The sequence below is a fragment of the Homalodisca vitripennis genome, chromosome 2 (genome assembly GCF_021130785.1).
Source record: "Homalodisca vitripennis isolate AUS2020 chromosome 2, UT_GWSS_2.1, whole genome shotgun sequence".
Lineage (NCBI taxonomy): Eukaryota > Metazoa > Arthropoda > Insecta > Hemiptera > Cicadellidae > Homalodisca > Homalodisca vitripennis.
In genome coordinates, this window is record NC_060208.1 from 150,574,430 (window position 1) to 150,589,881 (window position 15,452).

At 36.3% G+C, this 15,452-nt stretch overlaps 1 protein-coding gene across 4 annotated transcripts in view; it reads left to right on the top strand.

Moving 5' to 3' along the window:
• LOC124354895 (leucine-rich repeats and immunoglobulin-like domains protein 1) overlaps positions 1-15,452 on the top strand; it is a 44,328-nt gene that overhangs the window by 8,875 nt on the left and 20,001 nt on the right. Inside the window, exon 1 of one of the 4 annotated variants that reach the window (XM_046805688.1) lies at positions 2,801-3,014. The exons of the other annotated variants lie outside the window; for them this stretch is intronic. The gene's annotated coding sequence lies outside the window, so the exon portion shown is untranslated. Of the gene's footprint in view, positions 1-2,800; positions 3,015-15,452 lie in introns of those variants that run through there. 4 annotated transcript variants of the gene reach the window in all.

The window sequence follows — 15,452 nt, forward strand, 5'->3', positions numbered from 1 at the left end:
ACTGAAGCCAAAAGCCGATAGGACATACAAGAGCAGGTTAGGAATTAAGACAGAGCTGAAGACCATATGGCGGCTCCCACGCGTTGGAGCGTAGCCAAGAGAAACTGAGTTCTGCGTCCGGACAGAATTGAACAACAAATCATCCTAATAAAATTGACAAACTAAGTGCCCCTGACAATATACTCTGTCAAGGGAGTGGTCGGGGGCCGCGAAACGACGGAGAGAAACATCTCTGCGGGGGAGTTGTAGCGGTACTACACCCCCTGTAGTATCGGTGGGAGGAGATAGCCGCTCATTCTGATGTTGGATACTTCTCTTTCTTTGAGTATAATAAGAATTTAGGAAACTCACACTCGTGTACTTACCTAATATGTCTTAAAATATAGTGATGTGAAAAGTCAACTTCCATCTGGTTTGTCTTTACTTTTAATCGTCCGATTAGGAGACTTCAACGCTAGTGTAATCCAGAAGCTCTGTACAAGACACGGGAAGAGTACACCAAAGCCAAGATTAATGTCAGCCGAGGCTTGTTATGACTGCTTATAGGCCCCTACGGATATTTTTGCACGGGGAATGTAATGTCACACAGATAGTAAACAAAGGGCGGGTACAAATGACAGAGCGGAGCGACTCGAGACGGACCGGACCGGTCGGACAGGACTGGGCCGGCGGGAGTCCGCCATTGTATTTAAATTGGCAAATCCATCTTGGGCTGTCCGCATTGTGACTGGGCTTGCTAATTGATGGGACGAGTGCACACTGGAATCACGGGGTTATCGGAGTAGAAGCTTTATCCGGTGGATATCGCGGGAGGCGACGATTTCAACCGAGAGGTAAAGAGTGTTCGGGACATCACAGGAATAGCGACAGGTGCCGTGAATGTGCTATGACTAAAAGACAAAAATTGTGAATGATATAAAGTAATTTATATATAAAAATGCCATTGCATTCTGCACCATAACACAGGACGTAAAAAGAATGGTTAGATTTGTATCATTATTCTTTTATATGGATGCAAATGAAGTAATGAGGATTCATGTGTTACTATAAAACGAAACTTTCGTTATTGGATATATTTATGATTATGACTTTTCTCAATAATGCAAAACATTCACTGATATCTCAGTATTTAGCCAGTATCTTTATAAATTCATATTAGCTACAAAACAAATGGAATTATCTGAATTACTTACTCGCAATCCGCAATTATTTGGTCCCCTATTGTTACAGTTAATTATAAGAAACAGTTCATTGTAATCCTAAGTACAAGCTGCGTACTCCGTATGTTCTAATGCTTGTATGCTTTATTTTAAAACGTTTGCGTGTCTCAGATTTTAATTTATTTGATAAGGTAGGCTGGACAATAAAACCAAGGCTCGGTAGTGGATTAGCAACAGTTATGACGCACAAGCACAAGTGGCCTGTAGTGGTAATGACGAGTTCAAGCAGAGGTAGGTTTGATTATATGAATATTATGAAGTGTAAGGCTAAGGCTTGGTAGCGGCCAGGCAGCGGTGGTGACGCACAAGCACAAGTGGCCTGTAGTGGTAATGAGGAGTTCAAGCAGAGATGGGTTTGATTATATGAATATTATGAAGGGTAAGGCTAAGGCTTGGTAGCGGCCAGGCAGCGGTGGTGATACACAAGCACAAGTGGTCTGTAGTGGTAATGACGAGGTCAGGCAGAAATGGGCTTGATTATATGAATATTATGAAGGGTAAGGCTAAGGATCGGTAGCGGCGTGGCAGCGGTGGTGACGCACAAGCACAAGTAGCCTATAGTGATAATGTGCGAGGGAAGACCACGGCATGGCAGACCGGTAACCCCACGCACGAATTCCTGGCCGCCTCGTAACTAGACCGGCCCGCCCTGCCACCTGGTTATCACAGATTATACTCCAACAGCTGTTTTGTCAGTTGATCCGAATTAACCTCACATTTACGCCTCGTTAACAGTCCCGCCATAAGGATCTGGAAATGAAAGGGTTTGACCTGCGGCGATCCGGATCTGCTCGCACTTACAACTCACGATTCGTGTCATCAATCAGTCACGTCTTCGCTCAGTATCATCGGACTGAACACGATTATTCCTCTTTTTCGCTCCTGCTGAACTTTACGAACCTCATAATTAAAAGTTCAATAAAACTCGTAGCTACAAATTGTGGGATTACCTAATTATTTGCTTTCCTCACATGCAAGTTGAGAGAAGTTAGATCGGGTTGAATTGCTGTTTTTTGTGGTTATCATATAAGCCTGGTTAATCCTTTCAAAGTCGTGGATTAAATAAAGACTATACGATTTGAAGTTATTGGTAAGATATACTGTACAATTGACATGGTCTTAGAATGTAAGTTTAAATAAATTCATTTGAATTCCTGCGACAAATATTTGAAAGGTAAAAATTTGAGACAACTGTAAAAACAGATATTTTCTTTGCGATACATTTTAACGATTGAAAGCTGTAGCATTTTTGGTTTGTTTAGCCTTTCTAAAATCTGCATCTTAGTAGATTGAATATGCTGTTGTGCTATAGTTAGTAGTTCTATTGGTTTATTTTTTGTTATACCTGAGGAAGGCTAGGTTGCGGCATTTTTACATCACAAGAAGTTTTAATATTAGTAGTTTTCTGTTTGAACATAATGCCTTGGTAGAGAGATTTCACATAAGATTTGGATACCGCAACAAACACATACTCCTGGAGAAGTCTGGATAAGGTCAAGTACACGATGGCCTTGATAAGCGTGACGTACAATGCAAGTATGTTATTGCGTCGGATTTTGTACGCACTCCCCTCAAAGTATCACTGTTCAATATTGTCGGTCGCCGCTACAGCATTATCTTGGTCTCGGCCTGGGTCCTCGCCTCCACCTCCGCCACAGCTCACTGATGCACGTCCCGGCCTCCTCAGGTCACTGCCTAGTCTACTGGACCATGGCAGCGCGGCACGGTGATAGACCTTTGTCCTGCCAGCGGAGATACACTCCGACAGCAGTGGTCGTCACTTCACACTTTCAGGTGAACCCGTTATTTACAAATACCGGCTATTTGTGGACGTGAACGTTTCGTGCTTGAGAATTAAATTAATGTTAACATTATATTTTTCGTCTATATAAGTCTCGTCTTCTTTGACACGATGAACAATTACGCTTGCCAATCAAAACGGGAAAGATAAGAATATTTGAGTATTTTATTTTACCCATACAAAAATTTTATCCATAATTTTACCCATAACAAAGAACAAAACACTCTTTTTCTATTGCAAATAATACAGTATTCGTAACAAGTTCATTCACTATTAGCACTAAAGGTAGCTTTAGTTTCTGTATATTTAATGTCACAGATTTTTCTCACCTCGGTTTATTTATTAAAACCAGTATTGTATTTATAATATATACAGAAATAGAAACAGATTTCGGGTTTTTAAATTCTGTCTCTAGATTAAAATATTTAAAATGGTTAAACAAAGATTTTAAGAACGTTATTATTTATCGACTACTATGTAGCTGAATCGACACTCGGATTGTCGGAACAGACTGCTATAGAACCCTAATCTGGACCAGGCCTCTGACATATTGTCGATGCTCATTGTGTGCTATGGATTTCATAATGGTAGGAACCAAGAAAACAATTAGTGTTATATTATTGTATGGTTATGGTGAATTTCGAAATCCATATAAAAAGAAGTATAAATGAGATAAAACCAAATAAAACGCACATCAATGCGGCGGGTGTCGTTTAAGTAGATAATAATCAAGGGGAAGGTGAAAAAGAGCTGAACTCAACATTGGCATTAGATCGACCCTTCCCACCATAACTGCGATACGCGATCATACAGTAAATTCAGGAAAAGATGATTGTCATATATCTGCAAGTTTTAATTACCGGGTATTTTATTATAACTAACAATCAACGAGTGTTTTATAAAAGAAACTGAACTTAAACTATTAAGAATAGAGATATAAATAAAAGTCTTGAAAAAATATGTATACATTTTTTGGAATATTACTCTTTATACTAGCATATTACTCCTTACCGAAACAGTTTAAAATGGATTTATTCGTGGATTTAGTTGTCTTGTCGGTTCTGTCTGAATACTCAATACATTGTTTTTTTTTTAATTTAATTTTTTTAAATTTTAATATTAAGCTTTGTATTCGAAGTAACAACTTCCTGTATGTTCCTGTAATGTTCACATACAGTGACACATTGAGTACAATGTTGTACTCGTAGAGACCGAGAGGTCGGGATAGGAGGCGCCGAGCGGCAGTACCGGAGTCTCGCCTTCAAGCCGAGCTCGCTCCGCTCAGTCACATCTCTCCATTCAGGTTTCGGCTCGGTTTTTCAGCCCGATTTTACCAAACAATGCGACATTTACAAACAATGGATCTCTCCCGGAGGCTTTTCCACACTTCTGCTCACGGGTTCGGTTTTTCTCCCTCGTCCGGCTAATAGGAATCATAAAACCGACCAATTAGCCGTGTTCGGTGACTTTTCTTCTGGTCCTGCTCTAATGACAAATTCAATCCTGTCGTTTATTTTCCTTGTTCACTTTTAGCAGCTATTACGCCGACAATCCGTCAAATACCTCGGCGTACCTACTTCATTTCTCTCAATCACTCACTGTCTGTGAGACTGTACAGTTGTAGCGTACATGATTCAAATATAAAGCTGTAATTAATGTCATTCTATTCGAGTAAGATCGTATAGACGAGTTCTGTTGAACCATTGTGGTCCCTATAATAATAATAATAATAACAACTGGACAAGGGTTGATTTTTTACCCTTTTATATTTTTAATGTATTCTTAAAAAAACACATACCTGCTGTAGTAATAATCTTTTATAATTTTAAATTATTAAGGACCATTAAGGATCTTTAGTTCCTTCTTAAAGTCATGTCGTTTTTTGTACGTATGTCTGTCTGTCTGTACGATAATTTTAAGATCCTAGAGTCTGTTTACATAGGTTCCTTATGGCAAAAGAAGAAAGAGTGTCGATTTTAGCATCGAAATCTCCGAATTAAAAGTAAAAACAAAATTCGAACATTTAGAAATTAGTGTTATGGGAAATATTAATAGCAAAAAAATTTAAAAAAAGAACACAAAATAAACACATTTATAAAGAAAACTGAGTATAGGTAACACATGAAATGAAGTTCTCTGTTGGGTTGGTCGGTAAGACTCTTGTTGTATCTGTTTATTTGATGGCCACCTGAGTGATGAGATGCCCTTTTCTTAGCTTACATCAGAATCCCTATTTTGCTTCTTTAAACTCATCAAGGACTCTTGTAAACTCAGTGAGCGCTGGACGCAGATAGTGCCATGGGATCTGATAGTGGCGCGGCGCGGTTGTAACCCAAATGTCGTGCTGTAGTACCCGTGCCCGTGCCCGTGTCGAGCCGAGTGGGTATGGTAATGAGCCTGGCCGGTGTGTGGGATGGACGACTCCCCGGTCGCCGAGCAGGGCCGGTCCCGCCTCTCCCGCTGTCTCCGACCGAGCGCTCGGCTCCTCTCTCCTCAATGAGGCCTCGATATATCAATGGCAGTATCGGGTGTGCTTCTGTCGGTAGTCCGGAACGGGTATAATGAAGATATCTTAGTTAATCTTGCTCCATTATGGTACGTCCCCTGGAATGTTGAATGGAACGGTTTTTTGTAGATTCACTCGAGTGAAAAGAAGAAATGTGGCACCAACAGTAAAATACCCACGTAATCATCCTTAACTCCCATACATTCTGTTTAAATGTCTTCGATAATTTATACATTTTACTGTAAACACTCACGTTTTTCACAAGCAAAACTTTCTTTGGCGAATGACGCAATCTAATAACAAAGTCAAAGAAGCTATACCAATAAGGAAAACTGAGACATTATTAATAATAGAATAAAAATACCCAGATTTAATACAGTCATACTATTCTCTAAGCCTTGTAACAGTCGTAAATAAATTGAGTTTGCGTAATTACAATAAATCACAAACATATTTCGATGAAGTATAAGAAAAATGTATGGTATTAGTAATACTATTACTAATACTCCTAAATATTCGTCTAACAAATCTAAGATGGATCATAATTTATTATTCAGAACTTATCCATTAAAGTCTCCAGCATTAGAAACATAAACGTAGAAGTCTCCCTGGAACAGTTCTCAGTGCCATCCTACGATCTTACCAGATAGCCTACTACCATTTACAGCACGTATAGCGACACTAGCGCAGTATGTTTTGTGATTCTATAACTAAACTCAGTAAAATGTCTAGAATTGCATTGTATTAGGTTTCCAAGATTGTTCAAGATTCGAATGAAACCCTTTTCCATGATTCTCTCTAATGAATGTAGACCAATTGCAGAAAATTATCCAACCTTTTCGATGAAACGTGTAGAAATTCGATTTGGATATCCAACGTTAGTTGTAAAATCTTACAACGCCCTCGCATCGGATTAAATTATTTATTTCACAACGCAGTTACAAGCAGTATCACCAAAATCTGTATCTCGCATGGTAAGATGATGCTTTCCGATTCCATAGTGTGTGGAAAGTATTATCCGTATAAATCACCCAGTCTTGTGCTAGAATGTTTCGAATGAACTTTAGAAGTGTTCTGCCAACCTGTCGGTATCCCCAAGGAAGTCTGAGAGGAGGGCAAGGCAGGAAGTGCGGCCCACGGAGGGACACACAAGGCAGCGCCCGGCCCACGGATGCTGGATGGAGCCTGGTCTTGTCCTGGACTGTCTGTGTCTGGAATCGGATCCTTCCAAATAACGCTCTTGATGACTCAATCTTGGTGGCGTTGGCGGCGTATCACATGAGGTGACCCGAACCCACCTTCGCACGGTATTTATTAGTTCAATCGTGATGGTCTGAACAGTCTATTCACTATTCGACTTTGCATGCATATTTTCGACAGATCCATTCATTGTATGTTCGGGTACTCTAGCTTTACCTCGTTGGAGGATAGTTGACAAAACTACTTACTTGAGAGATCTAAACAATAAATGTGTATAATGTACTTGTATAGTTTTTAATATTTGGGAACAATAATGTCGTGTATTACAGATGGCTTGTCAGACTCTTGGTACTTTCTAAGGGAAACTCTTATGTAGTTAGGGTTAGGGATCATCTTTTGCCACACAGTATCCTTCTTTATTCAGTATTCTAAGGGTTGTAAACTCTCGGTTTAACTCTGGATGGTTTCATGTACTCTTGAATTCTCTCCTCAAAGTTCTTTCCACTCACGGTACTTGTTTCCTATAGGTCTCATGGTTACTCATATTTAGTCTTGTGTGGACTTTACCAACTGCTTAGGGCTGCATTCGCAAGGAGCCTGTTATTACATAGCATTCTCTTCATTAAGAAAGGTGCAATTTGTTTTCTGTTTGTGAATGTTTTAGAATGGTTTTGATATTTAAGATAGTTTGCTCGAAGACAGAAAATATGCTTCAAGCCTTTTATGAACTGTTGCAGCATTTACAATAGTAGTTTGAGACATCTTGAAATCGGGTTGAAATAAAAACGCTGAAGATAAAAAAACAAATAAATTACAATAGCCTACATAATTATATGAAAGGGGACTGAATGAAATGGACATTTTTATAAGTAAATCTGTGTAATTTGTGAAGTAACATTTTATATAAAGCATTTTAAAATATTTCATTTCATTAAAACGTGTTATTACTTACGTTATAATTGGCATACGTACTGTACCAATGCATATCCGTATCTTCAGAACGTTTCCTTCCAACTTAGTTAAACAAATCGCCGAAAAGTGCGGTTTCGAATGCCTATAATTCCTCTTGATAAAAAAATTGTTCTAATATTTCGCCTCCAAGAAAGTTATAGAGGATTGTTTGGAATTAAAAAAAATCTAACCAAAACCCGATAGCACTATGTATTCAATGTAGTAATATTGGGTAGAGTAGCCATACAACTTAAGAATGAATTTTTATTTATGGTCCGTATAGTAAAATAGCAAGATAACATTATCTGCACAAACGATCCTTACAATTATATATACCCTATCAATATAAAAACTGTTAGATTACAAAACGTCTAATAGAAAAATATAATTTCTATACAATTTATCAAGATATTAAAACAGCGCGTAAAAGTATTTAGCCTACGAGATATACACTTTGTAAAAGATGAACTTAATAGTACTAGCAACATGATAACTGTTACTCTCATAGTATTTACTTACGAAGTATTTTTCTATATTGTTAATTATTTATAGAGTTAATATTTTGTAACTAGTATTTTGTATTTTAATACAATGTCTGACTTTTAGATGTTACTATTATACTTTCAAAACATGCTCCAAGTTTGAACTATCCAACAACAAGGAAGTTACGTATAATTTTATTTTTATTACTCCGTTATGATTTGTGTTATGATACATACTATATTGTAATTTCATGATTAACTACTACATGATTTATGACCTATATTTTTGTGTTTATCGGTTAAACTGTTTATGTTTTCTCTAGAGTAGAGAGAAGTACTGACTACATTCAGTTAGCTGAGGTAATAGTTATAATAGGATATGTATTACTTTGTGGGTTTAATTTATTCTCGATTGGCCTGCAGGTGTGAGCAGTAGGGACTGTACTAGGATTGAAACCACTTTTGTCTAGTGTCAAGCATTGTCGAAGCACCGTTGCAGTTGCTTCTTAACTTACCGATGTTAAACTCCGCGTTATTATATTTATTCTCGATTGGCCTGCAGGTGTGAGCAGTAGGGACTGTACTAGGATTGAAACCACTTTTGTCTAGTGTCAAGCATTGTCGAAGCACCGTTGCAGTTGCTTCTTAACTTACCGATGTTAAACTCCGCGTTATTATTTATTCTCGATTGGCCTGCAGGTGTGATCAGTAGGGACTGTACTAGGATTGGAACCACTTTTGTCTAGTGTCAAGCATTGTCAAAGCACCGTTGCAGTAGCTTCTTAACTTACCGATGTTAAACTCCGCGTTATTATATTTATTCTCGATTGGCCTGCAGGTGTGAGCAGTAGGGACTGTACTAGGATTGGAACCACGTTTGTCTAGTGTCAAGCATTGTCGAAGCACCGTTGCAGTTGCTTCTTAACTTACCGATGTTAAACTCTGCGTTATTATTTATTCTCGATTGGCCTGCAGGTGTGAGCAGTAGGGACTGTACTAGGATTGGAACCACTTTTGTCTAGTGTCAAGCATTGTCGAAGCAACGTTGCAGTTGCTTCTTAACTTACCGATGTTAAACTCTGCGTTATTATTTATTCTCGATTGGCCTGCAGGTGTGAGCAGTAGGGACTGTACTAGGATTGGAACCACTTTTGTCTAGTGTCAAGCATTGTCGAAGCACCGTTGCAGTTGCTTCTTAACTTACCGATGTTAAACTCTGCGTTATTATTTATTCTTTATTCGTTAATGTTCATAACTTATTATTCATGCAATGGCTACAACCATTGGGGTAATCGTTGCATCCTAAATCCCTCTTCCTGTGCAATATCAGTAATGCTTAATAATTCGTTGATGCTTGCCAAAACTACGTATAGTATGCTGTATACAATTATAAATTGAACATTTCTTTTATTTTATTAGTTTGAACCCGTGTACAATATGTATTGTTATTAAAATTTATAAGTCTATGAATATATGATCACAATAAATTGTAAACAGATCCTTAAAATTATAAAATCTTATTTTCGGAAGATTTAGTAGGAATTCACTTCTTAAAATACCACAACATTGTGAACAATAAAAGCATACATTGGAAGATAACCGAGCATTTTTTAATATTTCCATTTAACAGTTTCTAAAGCACTGATACAACAAAAGCTCGTGCTGGTGCGGAGGGCTTTAGAACCACAAAACAAGAAACAAAAAATAAAAGCAGGCAAAAACTAATCCTGTATGACTATTTAAATAGGATAATAAGACGTAGAGTAGACAAGTTTTACATAGAAAAAGATGTCAAACCATTGAAATATTGAGAAATTTATTGATGCATTTATCTCAGGACATAAATTTCAAAAATTCCTAGTATCATAAAATTATGTGTATTTGTATAATATAAAATTATGGTATTATTTTGATGTTCAAGAAGTACTTAAACATGAATTTAATTACGTTACTAAGAACAGATTCAGCAGAAATAAGTTGGAAGTTGCAATTGTTAATCGTTGCATAGATAATAATACTCGTAATTTAGTAGATTAGCAAAAGATTAGTAACGTAATAAATATTTATGCATTGCATCATACAATTATTGCATTATTTTATGTCTAGAACGTAAGTTACAAGTGGTTGTAATGAAAAGCTGTTTATATTAATTCAAATATAAATTGTTACAATGATTTGTATGAACAACAGCATTTCTTGTTTAACTGGCTTATATTTAAATAAAGAGTAGGCCTAATAAAAATATAAAAAAAAACTATTTTCATTTGTACAATACTTTTACTCTTCCATTATATTTTTGAGCCCTAAGTAAGAAATCATGGATTATTGTAATCACTATAACTTACTCACTACCCAGTCTTGGCTAAGCCACTGCTTCTCGTAGCCGAGACGGGTGTGTCCTATTTGGAAGCCAATTTTAATTTAAACAATTTTTTTACTTTTTGCTATTTCATAGAGCCTTTGTAATGACTTTCAAACTTCGTACAGCTTGTTATGGTTATTCCTGTTATGGTTATAAAGCTGCATTCACTCTGGAGTTGAAAAAATGTTATCGACAAATAACTTAAATGTTGACGACTTTTTTACAAAAATCATGGACAATTTGCTGCCAGCAAGTTTCTGTGTTGACAGTATTATTATCTCTCGTAGTTGGTAAATATCGAAGATTATAACAAAATGTGCTGGCTACAATATAACGAGACTCTGGGAAGCAACAATGTTGGCAACACTTCTTCCTTTTTTATACTCAAATGTTCAATGCCGGTATCCGGTCTGACTTATGCCTCGTGTCACGATTGTGAATTGGTCTCTGGTAAATTGTTAAAGTTAATGTTTCAAGTATTGAGCACATTTTTGTGTTATACAATATGCATAACCTTTTGAGAGATTTTTTATGTTCGAGAGAACAAGAGCAAAATTTTATTCATTGTAAGTAACAAGTCTTCTGAAATTGAACATACCACGATTTTAAGAACATAAACGTAAAGAACAATGCATGGAATGACATCTCGTGAATGAAAATAATCTAATCGGAAATTCAAAACATAAATATGAGCTAAAATGTTGTTACTTTCGACATTTGCCTCCAATTTGCTATAACTTTAGGTGTAAACGCGTTTTAATGTTTTGCCCAAAGCGCTATATACCAATATGGCAATATACTGGAACATGTATACAATATCTGTGTTTATATGATATTATGGCCATTAGACATGATGCGGTAGAGGTGTTGAAGACTTTGTAGTGTAACGAGCGAGTTCGAACGAGAATGTAGCTCAGAAAGTGCCGACATGTTCCGACATGTCCTATTTATATTTACACGGCCCGGTGCGACCCCATATTCGGCGACTCGTCTTAGCTAACACCGTGTGCTTTATTACATTAATAAAAACAGCTGTTTTATTCAACCGGGCCGCCGTACAAGTACGTTGTGCGCATGCGCCATGTAGGGAAGTTGTTTGTACTCGGTCTGCACAGAAATGGCGCATTAGCCCTGTCGCCACCTGCCACTTTGCCATGTGCTCCTCTCTTGCAGCACATCAGCTATCGATCGATACTTTCATTATCGATTATATTTAACCATCGATTTTAATAACTCGACTGAACTATTTATTACTGCCAAATGATCCATTTCCATCTTCGTGACTTTCAATCTGAAGTTAGCTTTTTCAAAATAACTTACTTATAATGCAAGCTAATTAATATTGCCATTTTCCTCGTACCTATACTAATCTAGAATTGGAACTCTATTTTCTTGCCCTGTTCCAAAACTTGCAACTAAATGTTTTTCTTTCGTTTATATGTTTTTAGGACTAGCCAAGAACAGGACTACTCGTTCAAGTTAAGTCTAGTTAGTTTAGTTTCTCATAAATTAACAATGAAAAAATAAAATTATGAAAAATGAACATTATAACGTTAGCCTGCGTTATATCCTTTACAAATACATAAATAAATAAGTAGATAATTGGAAATTTTCGTAGTGTCTTCAATACCATCTAACTTAAAAAAATTTTTAAATACAACTCTGTACATTTGTAAAAATTTAATGTCTCCAGCCATGTTTGATACATTTGAGTAAAACTCCTTCTCAAAGAGCAAGACTTGCTAGCTTAAAATAGTTTCAGCTATAAACAATCAGCGAAGATTACAGTACAACTCCTCACACGCCATGATTAAAAAAAAATAGATTTTAACCTTTCTGCCTTCCTTCTCCATTACCTCCGAATGGTGTGTTTATTGAATATTTTACTGAAACATATTTAATTAATCCAAGAAAAGTTTCTCCTGTATATCCCACAAGCCGAGTGTTCCAAAAACCTCTAGCCAACCTTAAGGTTTCAACCTTACCACAATTTGTGTCACTTCAAAGAAACAGCAAGCCTTTTGGCAAATATACTCCACATTCCATGATTCTGAAATTTTTAATTCTACACAAACCAAATTTATTTATATTTAAATAATTTGTTTGTAATCAAAGATAATTAATTAACAAGCCCAGGTTATTATGAGTGTCCAGAATCAAGGATTCGGAAGTGATCCCGAAAGAGTGTACATATTTTTAAACTTTAGAAAGATTCTTTTGGACCAGATATGCCTGATTGTTCCAGATGTTCCACGAACATAATTTAATAGCGAAATACACGATTAAGAAATCGGGTTTTCATCGATAAACTTTTTACTTTGTTCAGTTTAAATTCTTTTTTAAGTAATAATTTCTAGTCAATGAATGTTAAACGTCTTTAATTTTCTATTAAGTACAGCTACATGTACTTATCATGTAGTGTACAGATAATCCTGCATATTGTCATTGGGATAGGAAACCATACGGAGAAAATTTTGGTTCTTGTATACCTCCTGGACTTCTTACAAGCTGGCATTTCAAAGTAAGCTGAATATTTTTTGCCATGGATTGCCAATAGCGGCTTCGTGTGTATTCCGTTAGACCTCCCCCTCGCTTGGATCCGGCAAGAACAAGGAGGGATGTATTGGACAGCTGCCTCAACATCTGGCGTTAGCAGCTTGCGCAACTGATTTAACTTGTAAAGCCTCTGGAATATGAACGTCTAGGTCCAGGCGAGCTCTTGCGTCACCTACTGCTTAGTCGGTAGAGAAACAATACCGAAATGCCAACTTGCACATTTGTGACTCTCTCAAACCAACTTTATATTACTGTAATATTTAGTAACTAACTTAATGTTCTGCATACATTTACATCTTGAAATGTCATAGCATAACAATGTAATACATACGCTGAAAAGTTCAAGCAGCCAGAAATGAGCCTCCCAAACGGTCCTTCAAGGTGAAGTATCCTTTTTCATGAAATTTGAACTTAAACTTTTTATGTTGAAAGAAGTAAACTGTCTTAATATCTTCTCGCTTAGATTTAAGGAATTTCTCGTCCAAGGTATGGGAATTTTTGTATTTTGATAGTACATGATGACGTTTTTTGTGCCACCATGGGATATAATTTGAATTGTGTCTGTGTTTGAAAAGCAGTTGCTTTTTTAAATTGTCAACACATTCGGAATATATGAACAATAATGGAAGGGTTAACACATTTTCCTAAAAAATACTTTCCTGGCCTATAAAAACAGATCATTCCTATTGCTATTTTGCTGTCTAAAACTCCGGTTGAACGAGAAAAGTAACTAACCTACAAGAGTATGTACTCTGTTTGAGAACAGATTTATCTGAAAAATTACTATAAATGCTAAAAGGTACCTTGGATGGGGGATGGAGTAAGTTCAGTGACAAATTGTGCCTTTCAAACATTGTACTACGAGTACGATGCTATAATACTAAGGGCATCGCAGTCTCTAGTAGATAGAGGAAGCTTGTGTCAAAGTCTCATGGTTGTGATTTTATTCTTTGTAAATTCACATTGAGTCGGAGAGACGTAACTGATGTTTACTAGAAAATGAATCAATATGCTGTGAAAGCTGTGGTCTAAAGACAAACCACTAACTAGGACCAGTCAACAGTATGTTGCACTAGGTCCTGTAAATAGTAGTTCCTAGGTCTGGTCGATAGTTAGTGCTATGAACAGTGGTCCAGTGAGACTTGTCTTCTGACTTTTCGGTTTTGTTGTCATAACTTTTGCCCTAAGTATTAAAAACAAGAATGGACCATCGTTCTCCATGTTTTAAAATGTAATTCGATGGGAAAATATATCCTGGTTAGTTTTCACATTTGTTAGCTAACTTATTATCACATAGTTGCTTTGTTATATAATATTCTGAACTTTTTCTCGTACTATATTTTCTCAGTAACAAACTTTGTATTGAATATTATACCATTTTAGTCCCAAACATGTTTTGCCACATTAAGTAGGTAAAGTATTCCAGATAAAATTGATAATATAGCACGCTATAGTTCGTATGTTAGTATGCTACTGTATCTTATTATATTGAATTAATTCCTCAATGTACTAACAGTAATTTCTCACTCTTCATAGTTACGCTACTTTTACTCTTTAACGTACGTAATATACTATTTACTGGCCCTTTTGAAAATCTCAGTTAAGATATATAGGCCTAGTCCTGTACTGAGAATAAGAGAGAATATTAATTGAAATACGTCCTAACTCATTAATTTTGCAATTCATATAGCTACGACGCAGCCGAAAACATTTTCTCTCGCTGTTGTTCTAATAGCGTGTTTATATGCTAACTAGCTAATTATGCTAAAAGAGTCAAACCGTGCCGTCCGACCACCTGTGCTGTGGTGCGCGCGCGCCTTTCCTTATCCCTGTGCATGTCTCCTTCGATTATAAGATTATTATTGATATTTAAGATATGTTGTATTTTGGAAGCAAGACAGACGATTTGCTTCTGTCTTATTAAATTTCAATTTTAAATGTCAATCGATATTGGAAAGAAAACATCAATATAAATAGTACTTTATCAAATAAAAATGAAACGTACAAATAATAATGAGATTGTTTACATCACAACTACAAGTGACAAAGTATTTAATTAATAAGTTTAATACTTTGTTTCCTTTGTAAAGAATTAATTTGTTATAATTACTCTGAAGAAATAAATTACTGTTACAAGGTCTCAAACCAAATTTAGAATCTTCTTAAAATATTTACGCCTTCATTTTTAATAGTGCACAACAGTGAGTGACAATACAGTTTTCTCCTTTTATTCATTTTTCATATTGCCATTGCACACTTTACTTTTTCCTACTATACATAAGGCATTTACTATTAATACGATTGTGATTCCGATATGTATAATATATTGTTTTGCACAATCGATATTAATCATCGATTATTTTACCGCCTTCAC